The 13,978-nt window shown below is 60.0% G+C and overlaps 1 protein-coding gene and 1 long non-coding RNA gene across 2 annotated transcripts in view; both read left to right on the forward strand.

Moving 5' to 3' along the window:
- Positions 1–13,978, forward strand: part of ZDHHC12 (zinc finger, DHHC-type containing 12) — a 590,635-nt gene that overhangs the window by 185,899 nt on the left and 390,758 nt on the right. The gene's annotated exons all lie outside the window — the stretch shown is intronic.
- LOC102243334 lies at positions 793–3,427 on the forward strand. Its single transcript, XR_314455.2, has 3 exons — positions 793–1,185; positions 1,371–1,441; positions 2,764–3,427. It is a non-coding gene; the product is annotated as an uncharacterized LOC102243334 (long non-coding RNA).

The following is a 13,978-nucleotide window of genomic DNA, read 5'->3' on the forward strand; positions in this document are numbered from 1 at the left end:
CCCTCCCACCACCCCACCTCCAGCAGCCCTGAGAGGCCACAAACACAGATGGAAAGAACTCAGCCTCTGGAATCTGACTGCCCTGGGCCCTGTCCCAGCTCCGACCTCCCAGCGCGTTCTATGCCCCAATCACCTTGACCTATTTCATCCTCACAGCGTCTTTGGGAAGCAGGTGTGCTACTGCCCATTGCACAGCTGGGGAGGGTGAGGCCAGAGGACGGCCTGCTCAAGATGGCACTGCAAGCGCGTCCCAAGCCAGGAGTCCGCCAGCCTGTCCGTGCCCCGTCCCCACAGCGAACTGCCTTGGGCCAGGTGCGCCACCCCGGAGCCTCAGTTTCCCGATCTGTAAAGTGGGGAGAACAGGCTCCTATTCAAGTTTATTGTGAACATTAAATCCCTTAAACAGTGTCTCACAGGTTTGACTAAGGGGGAGGGGGCTCATCCGACGTTCTCCTTCTCCCAGGAAGCCCTGTGTCAGCCCCTCACTGGGGTGACAGCCTGGGGCGGGCCTCCCTCCGGTGAGTGGGATGAGGGTGGGGTGCTGGGAGCCCTGCAGGGGCGAGGGGGGGGGCTGGAGAGCAGCAGGGACTGCACCGCAGGGAGGGTGCCTGCTGCCCACAGGAGCCTGCGCACGAGGGTGGGGAAAGCGGGAAAGCGACCCCTCCCAGCCTTTGTGCCTTCCTTGCAGGGCTGGTTTTTGTTTTTCGTGTGTTTTTTTAAATCCAGCCACTCTGCGGTCCCATCCGGGGCCTCCTGCCTCCTCCCGCCTCCTCCTGGTGGTTGTCACACGGCAGACATTTTTAGTGGTGACAGCTGGCCCTGTGGAACTCGGCTGAGTGCGGGAAGGTTTTTAAAAAGGGAGTGAGCCAAACCGCCGCCACTTTAAATAGCAGCGCGGCGTGGAGAGGCGGGAGCGTGCGCGGGAGCCCGGCCGGGCCCCCATGCTCAGGCTCCATGCGATGCGGGGAGGCCCGAGCCGCGAGGACCCCGGAGCTCAGTGGTCCCAGCTCCACGTCTGACCGAGGGAGACACTGAGGTCCAGAGGGAGCAGATGTCACACCGTCATCTTCTCCAAGATCACGTGTGACACATCGAGAAACATGCTTATTTTTACACGAGAAAAGCTCCAGTTAATAATAATATCTACTCATTCGTGGAATTACTTACTACATGCCGGACTCTAACGTAAGCATTTTCATATACAGAATATATTTTTAAAATGTATCATCGCAGTTAATGGGCACGACAATCCTGTGTCGCGGGTACTATTATCGTTTACATGGGCTGGTCTGCTTCTGCCACAGTACTGCTTGCTAACAAACAACCTCGCCAATCAAGCGAATTGCCACCTCTCTCTTCCTCTCTTGCAGGTCAACTGGGGTGCTCCTCCTGCATTCTGTGGGTCGCCTCAATGTAGCTTGAAGCCACAGTGACGACCCAGGTGAGCTCCACAGGCGTCTCCTGCTGGGACCATGGGCTCCTGGGACATGTTTGTTCAGGAGCACGTGCCAGGGGCTCAAGCAGCCAAGTCAAAAGCCCAACCAAACGGCAACCGAGGCTTTGATCAAATCCGTTCAGATCAGACTGGCCAAAGCGGGTCACTGGCCAAGCCCACACTCCGTGGGCTGGGAGCGCCCTCTCCTCACTGAGGTGGGAGGCCCTGCAAAGTCCCTGCAAAGTCCCCCGGCAAAGAGCAGGGGTGCATCTGTAATCCCACCACAGGAGGGAACTAAAACGTGAGAGTAAGGCCCCCTCGACCCCCTAGGGGTGTCACAGGTGAGAATCAGAGCCTCGCACAGGCACGGAAGCGGCCCACGGTCCCCTGCTGGCCAATGTGATTCCAGCGGGGATTCGGACCCAGGCTGTCTGACGTCAAAAGTGCTCTGCCCTGCCCTGGTCGGTTCGGCTCAGTGGATAGAGCGTCGGCCTGAGGACCAAAGGGTCCCAGGTTCGATTCCAGTCAAGGGCACATGCCCAGATTGCAGGCTCCAATCCCCAGTAGGGGGTGTGCAGGAGGCAGCCGATCAATGATTCCCTCTCATCATTGATGTTTCTCTCTCTCTCTCTCCCTCTCCCTTCCTCTCTGAAATCAACAAAAATATATTGTTTTTTAAAAAAAACTGCTCTGCCTCCACAGGTTGTCAAGCAAGTACCTGATACATAATAGGTGCTCAATTAATTATCAGTTCATTGTTAAAGTGTACACTTTAAATAGGCTCACTTTATTGCATATCAATTATACGCAATGAAACCGTTAAATTGTGTTTAAAAAGAAACTTTCAAGAAAAAAAAAATCCGTTGCTGAATGAAATGCTAGAACCTACGCAAGGGCCTATGAAGAACATCAGCAAAGGGCTGGAGCTCAGCACTCAGGGTGAGAACCAGGAGGGCTCCAGTGACCTCCACAGGGACTGGCCATGGACGGGGGAGGTCGGGCCCACATGGTGAGGCTGCGGAGAGGCCAAGGCGAGAGCCAGCAGGGATGGCCGCCCTGAGCGGCCAGAGGTAGGGAGAGAGGTAGGCCCACTGCTTGCTGGGACCTGTGCCAACCCCGTCCACACACTGAGACTAAGAGAGCAACACGCCCCTCAGTGATCGCCGGGGCTACGGGGTCAAGGGGAGGGTCAAGGCTGCGGCCCAAGGTCAGTCCCATTGTGAAGGCTGCCCTTTCACCTCTTGCGCTGCAGAAGTGACCAGTGGGAAGTAGGGAGCTTCTAGCCCTTGCCCAGTGGAGCCCTTCCAACCCTCTGCTTTGTGACCCAGAATCCAGGCTGCACGTTGCCGCAGAACCTCAGCTTCCTCCCGGGTCAAGGAAAAGGTGAGCGGGAAGGTGGTGGGTACAGGGACAGGGTGGACCACTGTCCTACCTGCCCCGGACCCTGGACCGCCTGGTGCCCAAGCAGAGAGGAGGTGCCGCTGACAGATGAGGAAGGAGGGACACACGGGCTGTCTGCTCCTCACAGCCCTCGAATCCCCGAGTCCAGAGAATCCCGGGCAGCCAGCTGCTGGCCGCCCAGCAGGAGAACGCCGGAGGGAAACGCACGGCGAGAAGGCCTCTTCCCCAAACAGGAACCCGAACCCCGACCGGCCCCAGACCCGAGGCCGACTTACAGGAAGCACAGGGAGCGGAGAGCAGCCAGGAGCCCGTGGGGCAGTGGGCGAAACCCGGACCGAGCGAGGCTCTCCCGGACCAACGCAGACACGGGGCAGGGAAAGCAGCACGGGCGGGGGCTACTGAAGAGGAGATTTCCAACACCTCAGCTTCGGCGCGTGGCCCCACTCAGATCCTGACTCCAATGGAAATGATCACATGTGGGCGTGTATTGTGTATATTTTATATGATAGGAATCATGTTAAATACACAAACATAATTACATATTAAACATCGAGCACATGAATGCACTAATTACATTAAATAAAACCATAATAGAGCTATGTATCAGAGCTGTATGTTCTATTTATATTACCAGAGCTATATGTTATGTTTATGCGATGTACTTATAAACTGAGACCACTGGAAATCCGGTGACACCACCTATGCGTTTTCAGTATGTAAATGTGTGAAATACACGTATGTATATATCACACGCTGAGACAGGAATGGGTGACTTGGGTCTGTAGGTGTCATGACTTGCTGTTACGTCTTGAAAGACCCACCATTTCCAGCTCTGCAGGCTGACGGCTTCCGGGTGAGACAATATGATGCCTGGTCTCCGCTTCCCAGTCGGCAGGGAGGGGAGGGGCGGAGACAGCGGTGAAAGGAGACGGTCATGAGTGACCACTGGTCCTGCGGGGTGATGGACGCACGGGGATCGTTATACCATTCTCTCCGTTTTTGCTAAGTGCTTGAACATTTCCATCGTGAGACGTTAAAACTAAATAACTCCCATAATAGAAAAACTCAAAGGTTTTTTTTTGGTAAAACGCACACCGCAGAATCGACCCTCCAGCCGCGTCCAGGTGTGAGCTCCGCGCAGTAAGGGCACCGCCACCGCCGCCGAACAGCCGTCGCCACGCCCGCCACCGCGCTTCATCTTGCAAAACTGAAACTCTGTCCCCATGAAACACTCACCCCCATTCTCCCTCCCCAGCCCTGGCACCCCGCATCCTCCTTTCTGTCGCTGTGGATCTGACCACATGGTTGGAACCTTCCAGCATTTATCCTTCCGTGTCTGGCTTATTTCACTGAGTGTCATGTCCTCGGGGTCCATCCCTGTGGTAACGTGTCAGCATGTCCCTCCTCTTCACTGCTTGCGCCATATTCCGTTGCGTGGGTAGACTACATTGCTCACCCATCACCCGTCGACGGACACCTGGCTGCTCCCACACGTTGACTATTGCGAGTGGAGCTGCCGTGGCCATGAGTGGACACATATCCGGTGGCTTTAAAATTTCTCTAAGAAGATCATCATGGTGGCCATCCCTTCCAAACCAGAGTGTGTGCAGCCAGATGGTCCCCTGACACCCCTCGCCTAGGACCCGCCCCCTCCCCGCGCCTGGGGGGTAGGCATGGGGGACTGTCCCAGGAGGAGATGCCACCCTGGGGCTTCTTATACCATCCTCTCGGAGGCCATTAGGGGGTGACCTGTCCCGCCCACCCCCACTGGGCAGCTGTTCCAGCCACACCCGACTCCCATGAGGACGCCTGGCCCCTCCAGCTCCGACTGCCCTGATTCTGGAGGGAGGTCTCCCTCCAGCACGAGGGGAGGGCACCGCATCCCACAGTGTGCACTTGAGGGGCACGGAGTCATTTAGTGATAAATTCCAAAGCACCTGACCCAGATGGCTCAATTGGTTGGAGCGTCATCCCATATACCAGAAGGTGGGGGTTCGATTCCCGGTCAAGGGCATGGACCTGGGTTGCAAGTCCCATCCCCGGTCAGGGCATGTGCAGGAGGCACCCAATCGATGTTTCTCTCTCTCTTCCTTCCTCTCTCTAAAAATCAGTCAAAAGCAGCACCTCCTCTTCCTCCCTCCCAATAATGATGATAGTAACAAAAACAATAATGGCCTCAATCGAACGTATGCACACCCCGCGCAACCCTGGGAGGCAGCTGGCTTTGCAACCGCTTTACAGACAAGGAGCCGGGGATCAGAGAAGAGACGCCCCCGGCCCAGCGTCGTGCAGTGAGAGCCGAGCGGGCCTGGCAGGTCCTGAGCTGTGTCCCCGACACTTCGCTGCTGCCTTCCGCTCTAGGCGTGGTCTCCACATTCAGCCGCCCGCACCGCGGCCTCAGGAGCTGCTCCAAACCTGCGTCCCTGGCCCCCCCTGGGCCCCGCTGCAGGGGACCTCGGAGCTGGAGGGGCCAGGTCTACCTTCACCAGCCCGGGAGATCCCGATGCAGCCAGACAGCAGGCACTGGGGAAGCCATCTGGTTTCCATGGTATCAGCCCCAAATCCCACCAAAGGGGTGAGCATTCGGGTGGAGACATTGCCGTTCTGCAGGAGCCTGGGAGCCCCACTGGGGAAGGGCCTCTGCGGGGCAGGCCCCCGGGTCCCCCCTCCCCGTGGTCCCGCACACCACACCGCGTTTACCTGAGCTATTCAGGCCCCCTCCGTTTCAGCACAAACGTGCAGTTCCCACCAGAAGTGTGGGGGGGGGGGGCGGTCAAAGACCAACACTTGCCATGTGTCCCAGTCTCTCCTCAGAGACGAGGCCCCCACGCCATGAGAGACATTTCTCCTGCCCTCTGGCTTGCACTTTTGAAGGGGTAAATGATTGGCTTCCTATTTTTTATTAATCAGAGACACACCACAGCCAGCCAGGCCTCTGGTCTGGGGACGAGGCCACAGGAGATGCCGTCCTCACACAGAGCACAGACCCGCCGCTCCGATGGGGCTCCGAGGATTCATTCCCGATGGGCTCTCTGCCCAGAAGGCCAGCGGCCCGCGGTGCCAGGGAGGGCGTCCAGGTCCGGGCAGAGGGGATGGAGAACAGGCCGAGAGCAACCTGTCAAGGTCCCCATGGAAGCAGAGCCCAGGTGCCCTCAGCACTGAGGCCCGGGCCTCCGCCTCTCCCTTCAGACGTGACCGGAGTCCGGGAGCATGTCCCCTGGGTCTGCGGGCTTCAGGGCCAGAGGGGGGAACGCCAGAGCCGTGACGCTACCAGGGCTCGTTTTCACCAGCAGAGCTCCAAACAATCGGCCGCTCCCGCCCACAGGCAACCTCCTGGGCCTGAGGACCCCCAACATCTGGCTGAGTCCTTCCTGTTTCTGCCACATCTGGGTGGGGGAGGGTGTGAAAATGACCCTCCCCCACTTTCCAGGGCTGGTCCCTGACAGTTGAAGAGTCTGAGGGGGAAAGGGCTGCTCTGGGATCTCACACAGAAGCTCATTGGGAAGACATTTGCTGCATCTCAGTTTCCCTCCCAGTAGCCAGGGTCCTGTGCCTTCCCCCACCCCCACTTCCTGCCTGACTCCGGGGACAGCCCCTGCCCCCAGGGAGCAGCCAGGACCTGGAAAGAGGGTCCCTGGGCTCTGCCACTGACCCCTGGTCAAGCTCGGGCCAACCATCCTGCCTGAGAAACCATCACCCATTCATTCCAGACCCAATGGACTGTGGTCCCAGGTCATTCAGATGCTGGGACTGGGCTCACCAGCTCTCTCACATGCCCCCTCCCCGCTTGCTCTCTGCCCTCCAGCCTCCCCCCTTGGGCTTCTCCAAAAGCCCCAACTCCCCTCTGGCCCCAGAGCCCTCCCTTGTGCTGTTCCTCCGCAGGGGACCCCTTCCCTTGCTCCTGACCTGGCCATCCCAGGCCCCGTCTGCATGTCATGGTCCGGGACCTCATTCAGACCCCTGTGCCGCCCCCCCTGGACTCGGTGGGGGTCATCTGATGTGCTATTAATGGATGCATGTCTCACGCCCTCCCTGACTGTCACTGCTGTACCCCAAAGCCCCAAAGGGCCAGACACACCGTTGACAATCACTTAGCGGAAGCGGGAAGGGTTTCAGTGAGATCTCGGGTTTTAAAGCAGGATCAGACGCCCAGGGGGCTGACGTTTGTGAGGAGGGTGGGGGGGGGGTCACCCTTAAGGGGCTCCCAGGAGAACGCTAAGGGGCTGTCCAGGGATCCCACCCTCCACCCCCCAACCGCAAGCCCGGCGGGCAACAAGCTGCCCAGCTGCTCTGCACACACCCGGCTGCAGCAGGGGGGCAGTTACCTAAACTACAACTCCCATCATGCTACACTCCACGGAACCGCCCCTCGCGGCCTTCTGGGGATTGTAGTTCTCCTCACAGGGGTACGGCCTGAAGACTAGGGAGTCTGGGCTTCTCTAGGGGAAATCGGGAGCCTCCGCAGCCAGCTAGTGGGGAGGGCTGAGGGCGCTGGCTGCCTGCTGCCCGGCTCGGGCTCCTTTCACTCCAGCAGCTGTCTCTCCAGCTCATTCTCCCTCATCATCATCACCATCACCATCACCACCATCATCACGACAGCTACTCTATTTGCTGAGCACCTACTCTGTGCCCGGCCCTGGCTCCAGCAGATGTCTCTCCAGCTCATTCTCCTTCATCATCATCACCATCACCACCATCATCACAACAGCGACTCTATTTGCTGAGCACCTACTCTGTGCCCGGCCCTGAACTAATCGCTGGGAGGACAGAGACGAGACAGACAGGGTCCCCGTCTTTGCTGGCACACAGTCCGGGCAGGGAGACAGGCCTGGGACCTTGAACCGCGCACATGCTTAATTACTTGTGCCGGGTCCAAAGCGGGCAGCCTGCAGTCTCATAGCAGCAGCGAGAGGGAAGGTGATGGTGACGGTTTTCTGAGCCACAGACAGACACACACAGAGGGCAGACAACCGGCTGGAATCTTTGAAATTCAAAGGGTGAATGTGATGGGTGTGATGGGGAAATCCGGAGCCATCCTGCCAACTCCCTCATTCTCTCCGAGAAATTAGCCCAGGGAGAGAGGGGCCTGGCCCGAAGTCACCCCGCAAGTCAGGAGAAGCGGGTCCAAGGAGGCAGCCCTCCATGGTAAACCCCCCAAGGACAGGGCCTGGGCCTGTGTATCTTCTAGAGGCCTCTCCGCCACACACACTCACACACACACACACACACACACACGCACACACCTACACACACACACACACACACACACACACACCCTCACTGAGCCTCGCACACGGGGTGTGAGGAAGAGCTCCAGGGGCAACGGCACCCAATGGTGTCCTCCCTCGATGTGGCGGAGCCAGCCCCTCCCGTCAGGCTCTCACCTTCTGAGCCTGTTTCCCCATCAATGGAAGGACACCCACCACGCGGAGTAGTTTCAGCAGAGAAACCGAGGTGATGGCTCTGAGCCCGGCGCCTACAGCAGGAGGGCCAGTGTGAGCACTTTCCTTCCTGGGCCCAGTGCAAGGCTGTGGGCCAGCAGGAGTCAACCAGGCCACCGGCCACCGGCCACCACTGAGCACCCACGGGCACAGCTGCAGGGAGCGGGGGACGCGAAGGAGAGAGGTAGGCGGGTCCCAAGCAGGGCAGCCTGCAGTCTAATGGCAGGGGCTAGAGCAGGGGTGGGCAAACTTTTTGACTCGAGGGCCACAATGGGTTCTTAAACTGGACCGGAGGGCCGGAACAAAAGCATGGATGGAGTGTTTGTGTGAACTAATATAAATTCAAAGTAAACATCATTACATAAAAGGGTACGGTTTTTTTTTTTTTTTAGTTTTATTCATTTCAAACGGGCCAGATCCGACCCGCGGGCCGTAGTTTGCCCACAGCTGGGATAGAGGGAAGGTGATGGTGACGATTTTCTGAGCCAAAGCCGGTCTCTGAGGAGTTAGAGTTTAATCGGAGCCCCGGGGGCTCCCCAGCCGGCGCCCACGGAGAACGTGCGTCCCCTCGGAGAGCATCACGGGGCTCAGCTCAAACAGTAGCACTCAGCACACAGCTGGCCACGGAGACACCGTCCCTGGCTCCCTGGAGACTCAGATGGGTCCACGCCCCTCAGCCTTTCCCGGCCACCCCTTGACCTTCTGCCCAGAATTCACCAAACCTCCCACCTCGGGGCCTTGGCAGGCCTTTGGCCAAAGCTATGGGTTGGCATCCCCAAAGGCATCCCAGTCCCTTCTGCCTTTCCCTCCTCCGCCTGGGGGCCTTGGCAGGCCTTTGGCCAAAGCTATGGATTGGCATCCCCAAAGGCATCCCAAAGGCATCCCAGTCCCTTCTGCCTTTCCCTCCTCTACTGCAGACACAAGCCAAGTTTTAAAGCTCGACTTTCCCAGCCTTCCTTGTAGTCTGAGGTGGCCACGGAGCCCAGGCCAGCCACGGAGATGGAGCACAAGTCCGTGGGGAGCAGCTCCTGTTCTGAATGAAGAGGAGTCAGCCTAGGCCGGTAGCTCGGTTACTTAGAGCATCGTCCCAATACGCCAGGGTGTGGGCTCAATCCCCAGTCAGGGCCTGCCTCTCTCTCTCTCTCTCTCTCTCTCTGACAACAGTGAAAAGCAAGATAGAAACAGCCAGGGTGCACGTGTCACTTATAAGCTACTGTATGGACTTGTGACTACTCACCCAGCCTCACTGTTGTCTAAGTCAAAACCCCCGTCTGCGCAGCCGCTGCAGTAGCGCTCCTTTCTCTGCAATGAACACGATGTGATGACACATGAGCGGCTGCTGCTGAGCTCACATCTGACTGCCCGCCTTGGGGCTCACTGCGCTCCAGCCGCTGCACTGGCCTCCCTGGGCTCTTGGACCAAGCGGAGCTCATCGCTGCCCCAGGGCCTTTGCACTGCCCACATCTACAGGTGGCTGGCTCCGCCCACCCTCAGGTCTCAGCTCAACTGCCACCTCCTCCAAGAGGCCCTCCGTGCCCACCGCACAACCTGAGGGAGCCGCCCAGGCGCCTCTAGCACTGGCATGGCTCCGCCCACCCTCAGGTCTTAGCTCAACTGCCACCTCCTCCAAGAGGCCAACCTGAGGGAGCCGCCCAGGCGCCTCTAGCACTGGCCCTGCTCGTTTCACCATGTTCCTCTTGCTCTCTGATACTTCACATGTGTTTCTTCATTTGCTTATTAGACAGAACGTGAGCTTCCCGGGCGAGGGTCGGGATCCTCGCTCCCGTTACTCGCCTCTATCCCCAGTGCGAGGCGCATAGTAGACACTCACTCACGGTGTGTTGGATTAGCTAATTAATGTGTTAATTAACGCTGCTCCCCTGCCTGACGTGCTCTCTCCCTCTTGGCTCGGGAACGGGAAATCCCACCCTTTCTCCCAGCCGCCCCTCCCGGGAAAGCCTTCCTGGTACCACGGGACATGGGCCGGGACAGGGCTCGCTCCTGGGCCCATGACATCCGCCCAGCGTCCTCCCCCTCTGCCTGTCACTCTCAGGGTTGCAGGGTAGCGGACACCGTCATCTGTTCGATGTCATTCCCCTCCAGGAACTGCCTCCTTCGCTCCCTGTTCCCAGCCAGTGCCTGGCACAGCCAGACATGCTTGCTGAACGAATGATGGAAGGAAGGAATGAGTGAGCCGCTTGCTGACTGTGTGCGAGGCAGGGGCAGGGGCTGCTTTGATGTCTTAGTTCACTGTCCTAGCCTAGATCTGCGTCCCCAGGGCAGGGACCACCCAGGCCCCGTCCTCCCCGCCCCCCGCGACCAGGAAAACAAAATCAAAGCTGCGTGTCGGGTTCAGATGTGCTTTGCGCTGAACAAAGGGGCAGCTGGCGCTTCTGCCCAGACAGGCGCCGGCATCAGCAACGCCGAGCGAGCGAAGCCAGCCTGGCTGCACAGCCAAGGGGCTCGGAGCTGGTTCTCGGCAAGAGTGTGCCCTTCCCGGCTCCCCAGCCTCCGTCCTCTCCCCCAAATAGCAGCGCACGCCCGCAGCCTCGCGCGGAATGCGTCGTCTCCGATGCACTTCATAAACACTGGCTCGTTAGCAGAGCAGCCCCTTGACACCCGAGGCTGCTCCCTGGGTGCCTTCTGAGTCATGCGCCAGAGTTCACCGACGAAAACAAGTTTTTCCCATGGAGCGACGTGGCTCCACAGCCAAGATCACTGCGTCTCCTCTCAGGGAAGGAAGGAAGGAGGAAGGAGGAACGCCGCCTCTGGCCAGCACCAGCCGAGCCGGGCGGCTGTCAGCTCCAAGGACAGGGGAGCCGGGGTGCCAGGCTCAGGGAGGTGCCACCAGGTGCGTCTGTCCCTGCCTGGGGCCTGAGCCCTCCATGGGGCGTGGTTGCAGGAGCGTGGCCCCCAGCAGCCTGGCACCCCTTCCTGCACCCCCCTGCCTCCCGCCTGCCTGACCCCCTGCCTTTCCACCCCCGGAATTCCCCACCACCACCATCCTACCCCACACAGCATAGCCCAGGACCCAGGGACCACTCCCTCCGGATAAAGGAGAGGTGGTGCCGGCACCTGGGGCAGGGGGGCCGGCTGACCTGGATTCAAACCCAGACCTGCCACTTACAGCTCGGGGACCTGGGAAGCGACGGGACGGTGCCCGCCTGTACGACGGGGCCATATTGGCACCGCCCCCTCGGGTGGGCTGTGCGTCTCTGTGAGGTGATGTGTGGGAAGCTCCTGGCACCTGGGAGTTGGCATCGTTCTCAGCAAAAGGGGCAGCTGCCAGCCCCTCTGGCTTCTGACGCGAAGGTGGGGCAGAGGCCTCCATGTAGGGACCGCGGTCCCTGCACCACTGAAGCGCCCCCCCGAGGAAGGGGCCGGCAGCCTGCTCCCGGAGGGAGGGCCTGGGCTTGGCCGTCCCGCCTGCACCCCCCACACCATCGCATCCACAGAAGAGGCATTTCGTAAAGGCCCGGACTGAGCGCCCAGAGAACCCCACGTGAACCACCGCAGCAGCCAGCCCGGCTCATGGCACAGACCCCGGAAACGCTGCTCCCTAGAAACGCCCCCCCTTTGTCCCAACAAATATCGATGGAGCCTCTACTGTGCGCCAGGCACCGCGCCGGGCACAGGACGCCGCCTCCAAGGAGGCACGCGAGGGCTGGGGTCCCTCCAGGGCGCATGCCAGCTGCTTCCTGCTCCGTTCTACAAGGAAAAGGCCCGCGTCTCTGTGGCCCCCCAATGCAGCCCCTCGAGGACAGAGACCACCTGGGTGTCCATGTCACCCTGTCGTCCTTCCTAAGAGAACCTCGGTTTTGTTCAAATGGGCAAATAGGCTCAGATAAAAACAGGCACCTCCCAGACTCCTTTGCAGCTAGCGGGGCGCTGGACCCCCTTTTGGCCGGTGAGATGGAATGAGGGGTCTCCTGCTGGGAATGAATGTCTAGGAAATCAGCTGTTTCCCTGGATAAAGAGAGGACATCGCCCTTCACTTCCCCCCAATCTTCACACCCGTCTCCCTCCCTGGAACGCTGTCACGACGCCTCGGGGCAGAGCAGCCATTGGGAGCCACGAGGATGCGAGCCGTGTGCGAGGGAGAGTGGAGGCGGAAGCCAGAAGGGCCTCCCGGAGGCCGCGGCTCCGCTGCCGCTGCAGGGCTGTCTGTTCCATGCTTAGGCCGCGGCGGTTCTGTGACTCATCACCAGGCCGCCAGAGAGGCCGTCACGGTTCCCAGAACAGAGCCGCTGCCTAGCAAACATGAGTCAGGGACAGAGTGAACGGACGACGACGAGGCCGACCAGGCCTCTGAGGGGCCGACAGCCCTGGGACTGCAGCACTGGACACGCACACTTGATCCCAAAAGAAAATGTTAGAGAATCCGTCAGAGTGAGGAGACCTGGGTCCTGGCCAGCCCTCCCTGGACCACGCTGCGGAGCCCCGAGCAGGGTCCTGGCCTCTCTGGCCTGTTTTCCCATCTGAAAGCTGGTCTGGGCGCCAGTGGTCGTTGGGTGGGTCTGCGAGGGGAGCAGCCAGATGCCTGGGCAGCGGCCCCATGACTCTCCTTTCTTTGTGGTGGGGGAGGAAGGGGCTCTTCTCACCTTCACATCCAAATCCCACGGACGGGACCACAAAGCACGAAGCTGCGGGCTGGTGGTGATCCGGGAGGGGCTGGCCTCGAGGACCTCAAGCCTGCGCCCAGCGCCGTGTCCTCTCAGAACCTTCACACCCCGAGCTGGGTTGTTCTGATCCCTGTTGAACAAATGAGGGACCGAAGTTAAGGTTACACAGCTTGGCCTAAGTTACAGGGTGAGCACGAGCAGGGAGGGCCAGGCCTAGGGGGCCGCGGGACGAAGCCGGCATGACCGCAGTCCCCGGTGACGGGGTCCTACCAGAGGTGACCTCATTTTGCCCGAGGTCCGTCCTAAGTTACAGGGTGAGCACGAGGCAGGGAGGGCCAGGCCTAGGGGGCCGCGGGACAAAGCCAGCATGACCGCAGTCCCCGGTGACGGGGGTCCTACCAGAGGTGACCTCATTTTGCCCGAGGTCCCAGGAGGAAATTCCACAGGCCGGACCTGGGTCTTTCTGCCTCCGCAGCAGGTGCCCTGAGCACTGCAGCCCCTCCCAGGGGGAGCTGGCCGTGGATGGGGGGGAAGAACAGGACAGACACACACCCACGGGAGCCCAACCCATGGAATGGATGTTTGCTAGGCAGGGATGCTCAGAGACACTGGGACAAAGAGAAGTGAACGGTCCTGCTGGGGTCATCGAGAAGGGCTTCCTGGAGGAAGCAGACAGGAAGGGACACCTTGAGGGGATTGTAGTTCACACCCAAAGAATCCCCGGAGGGCTGGGCCCTCGCTCACTGTGTCTCCGAGTGGGGGGGGGACTGACTCTGTTTCCCCATCAGGCCATGTGCTCCTCCAGAGTCTTCCTCAGGACGTGGCACAGACCAGGGCTCAGGGGAAGGGGAGGGGGAGGCTGGAGGCTGGCCCATGTGACAGGGGACGGGGAGGATCCGGAGGCTGGATGAGGCTCCGCCAGGTCCCAGGGCACCTGGGGGTGAGCAGGGCACGAGGGCAGGCGCTCTGGAAGTGTCCCAGCATGGCGTACAGGCGGCTCCCTCCCTGATGGGCGCTCACAAGGTCCTGCCTCTCCCACCTCTGAACCCATGTCATTCCCACGGCCCAGGGAAGTGTCT

This window comes from Myotis brandtii, unplaced genomic scaffold, assembly GCF_000412655.1.
Source record: "Myotis brandtii unplaced genomic scaffold, ASM41265v1 scaffold68, whole genome shotgun sequence".
Taxonomy (NCBI): Eukaryota; Metazoa; Chordata; class Mammalia; order Chiroptera; family Vespertilionidae; genus Myotis; species Myotis brandtii.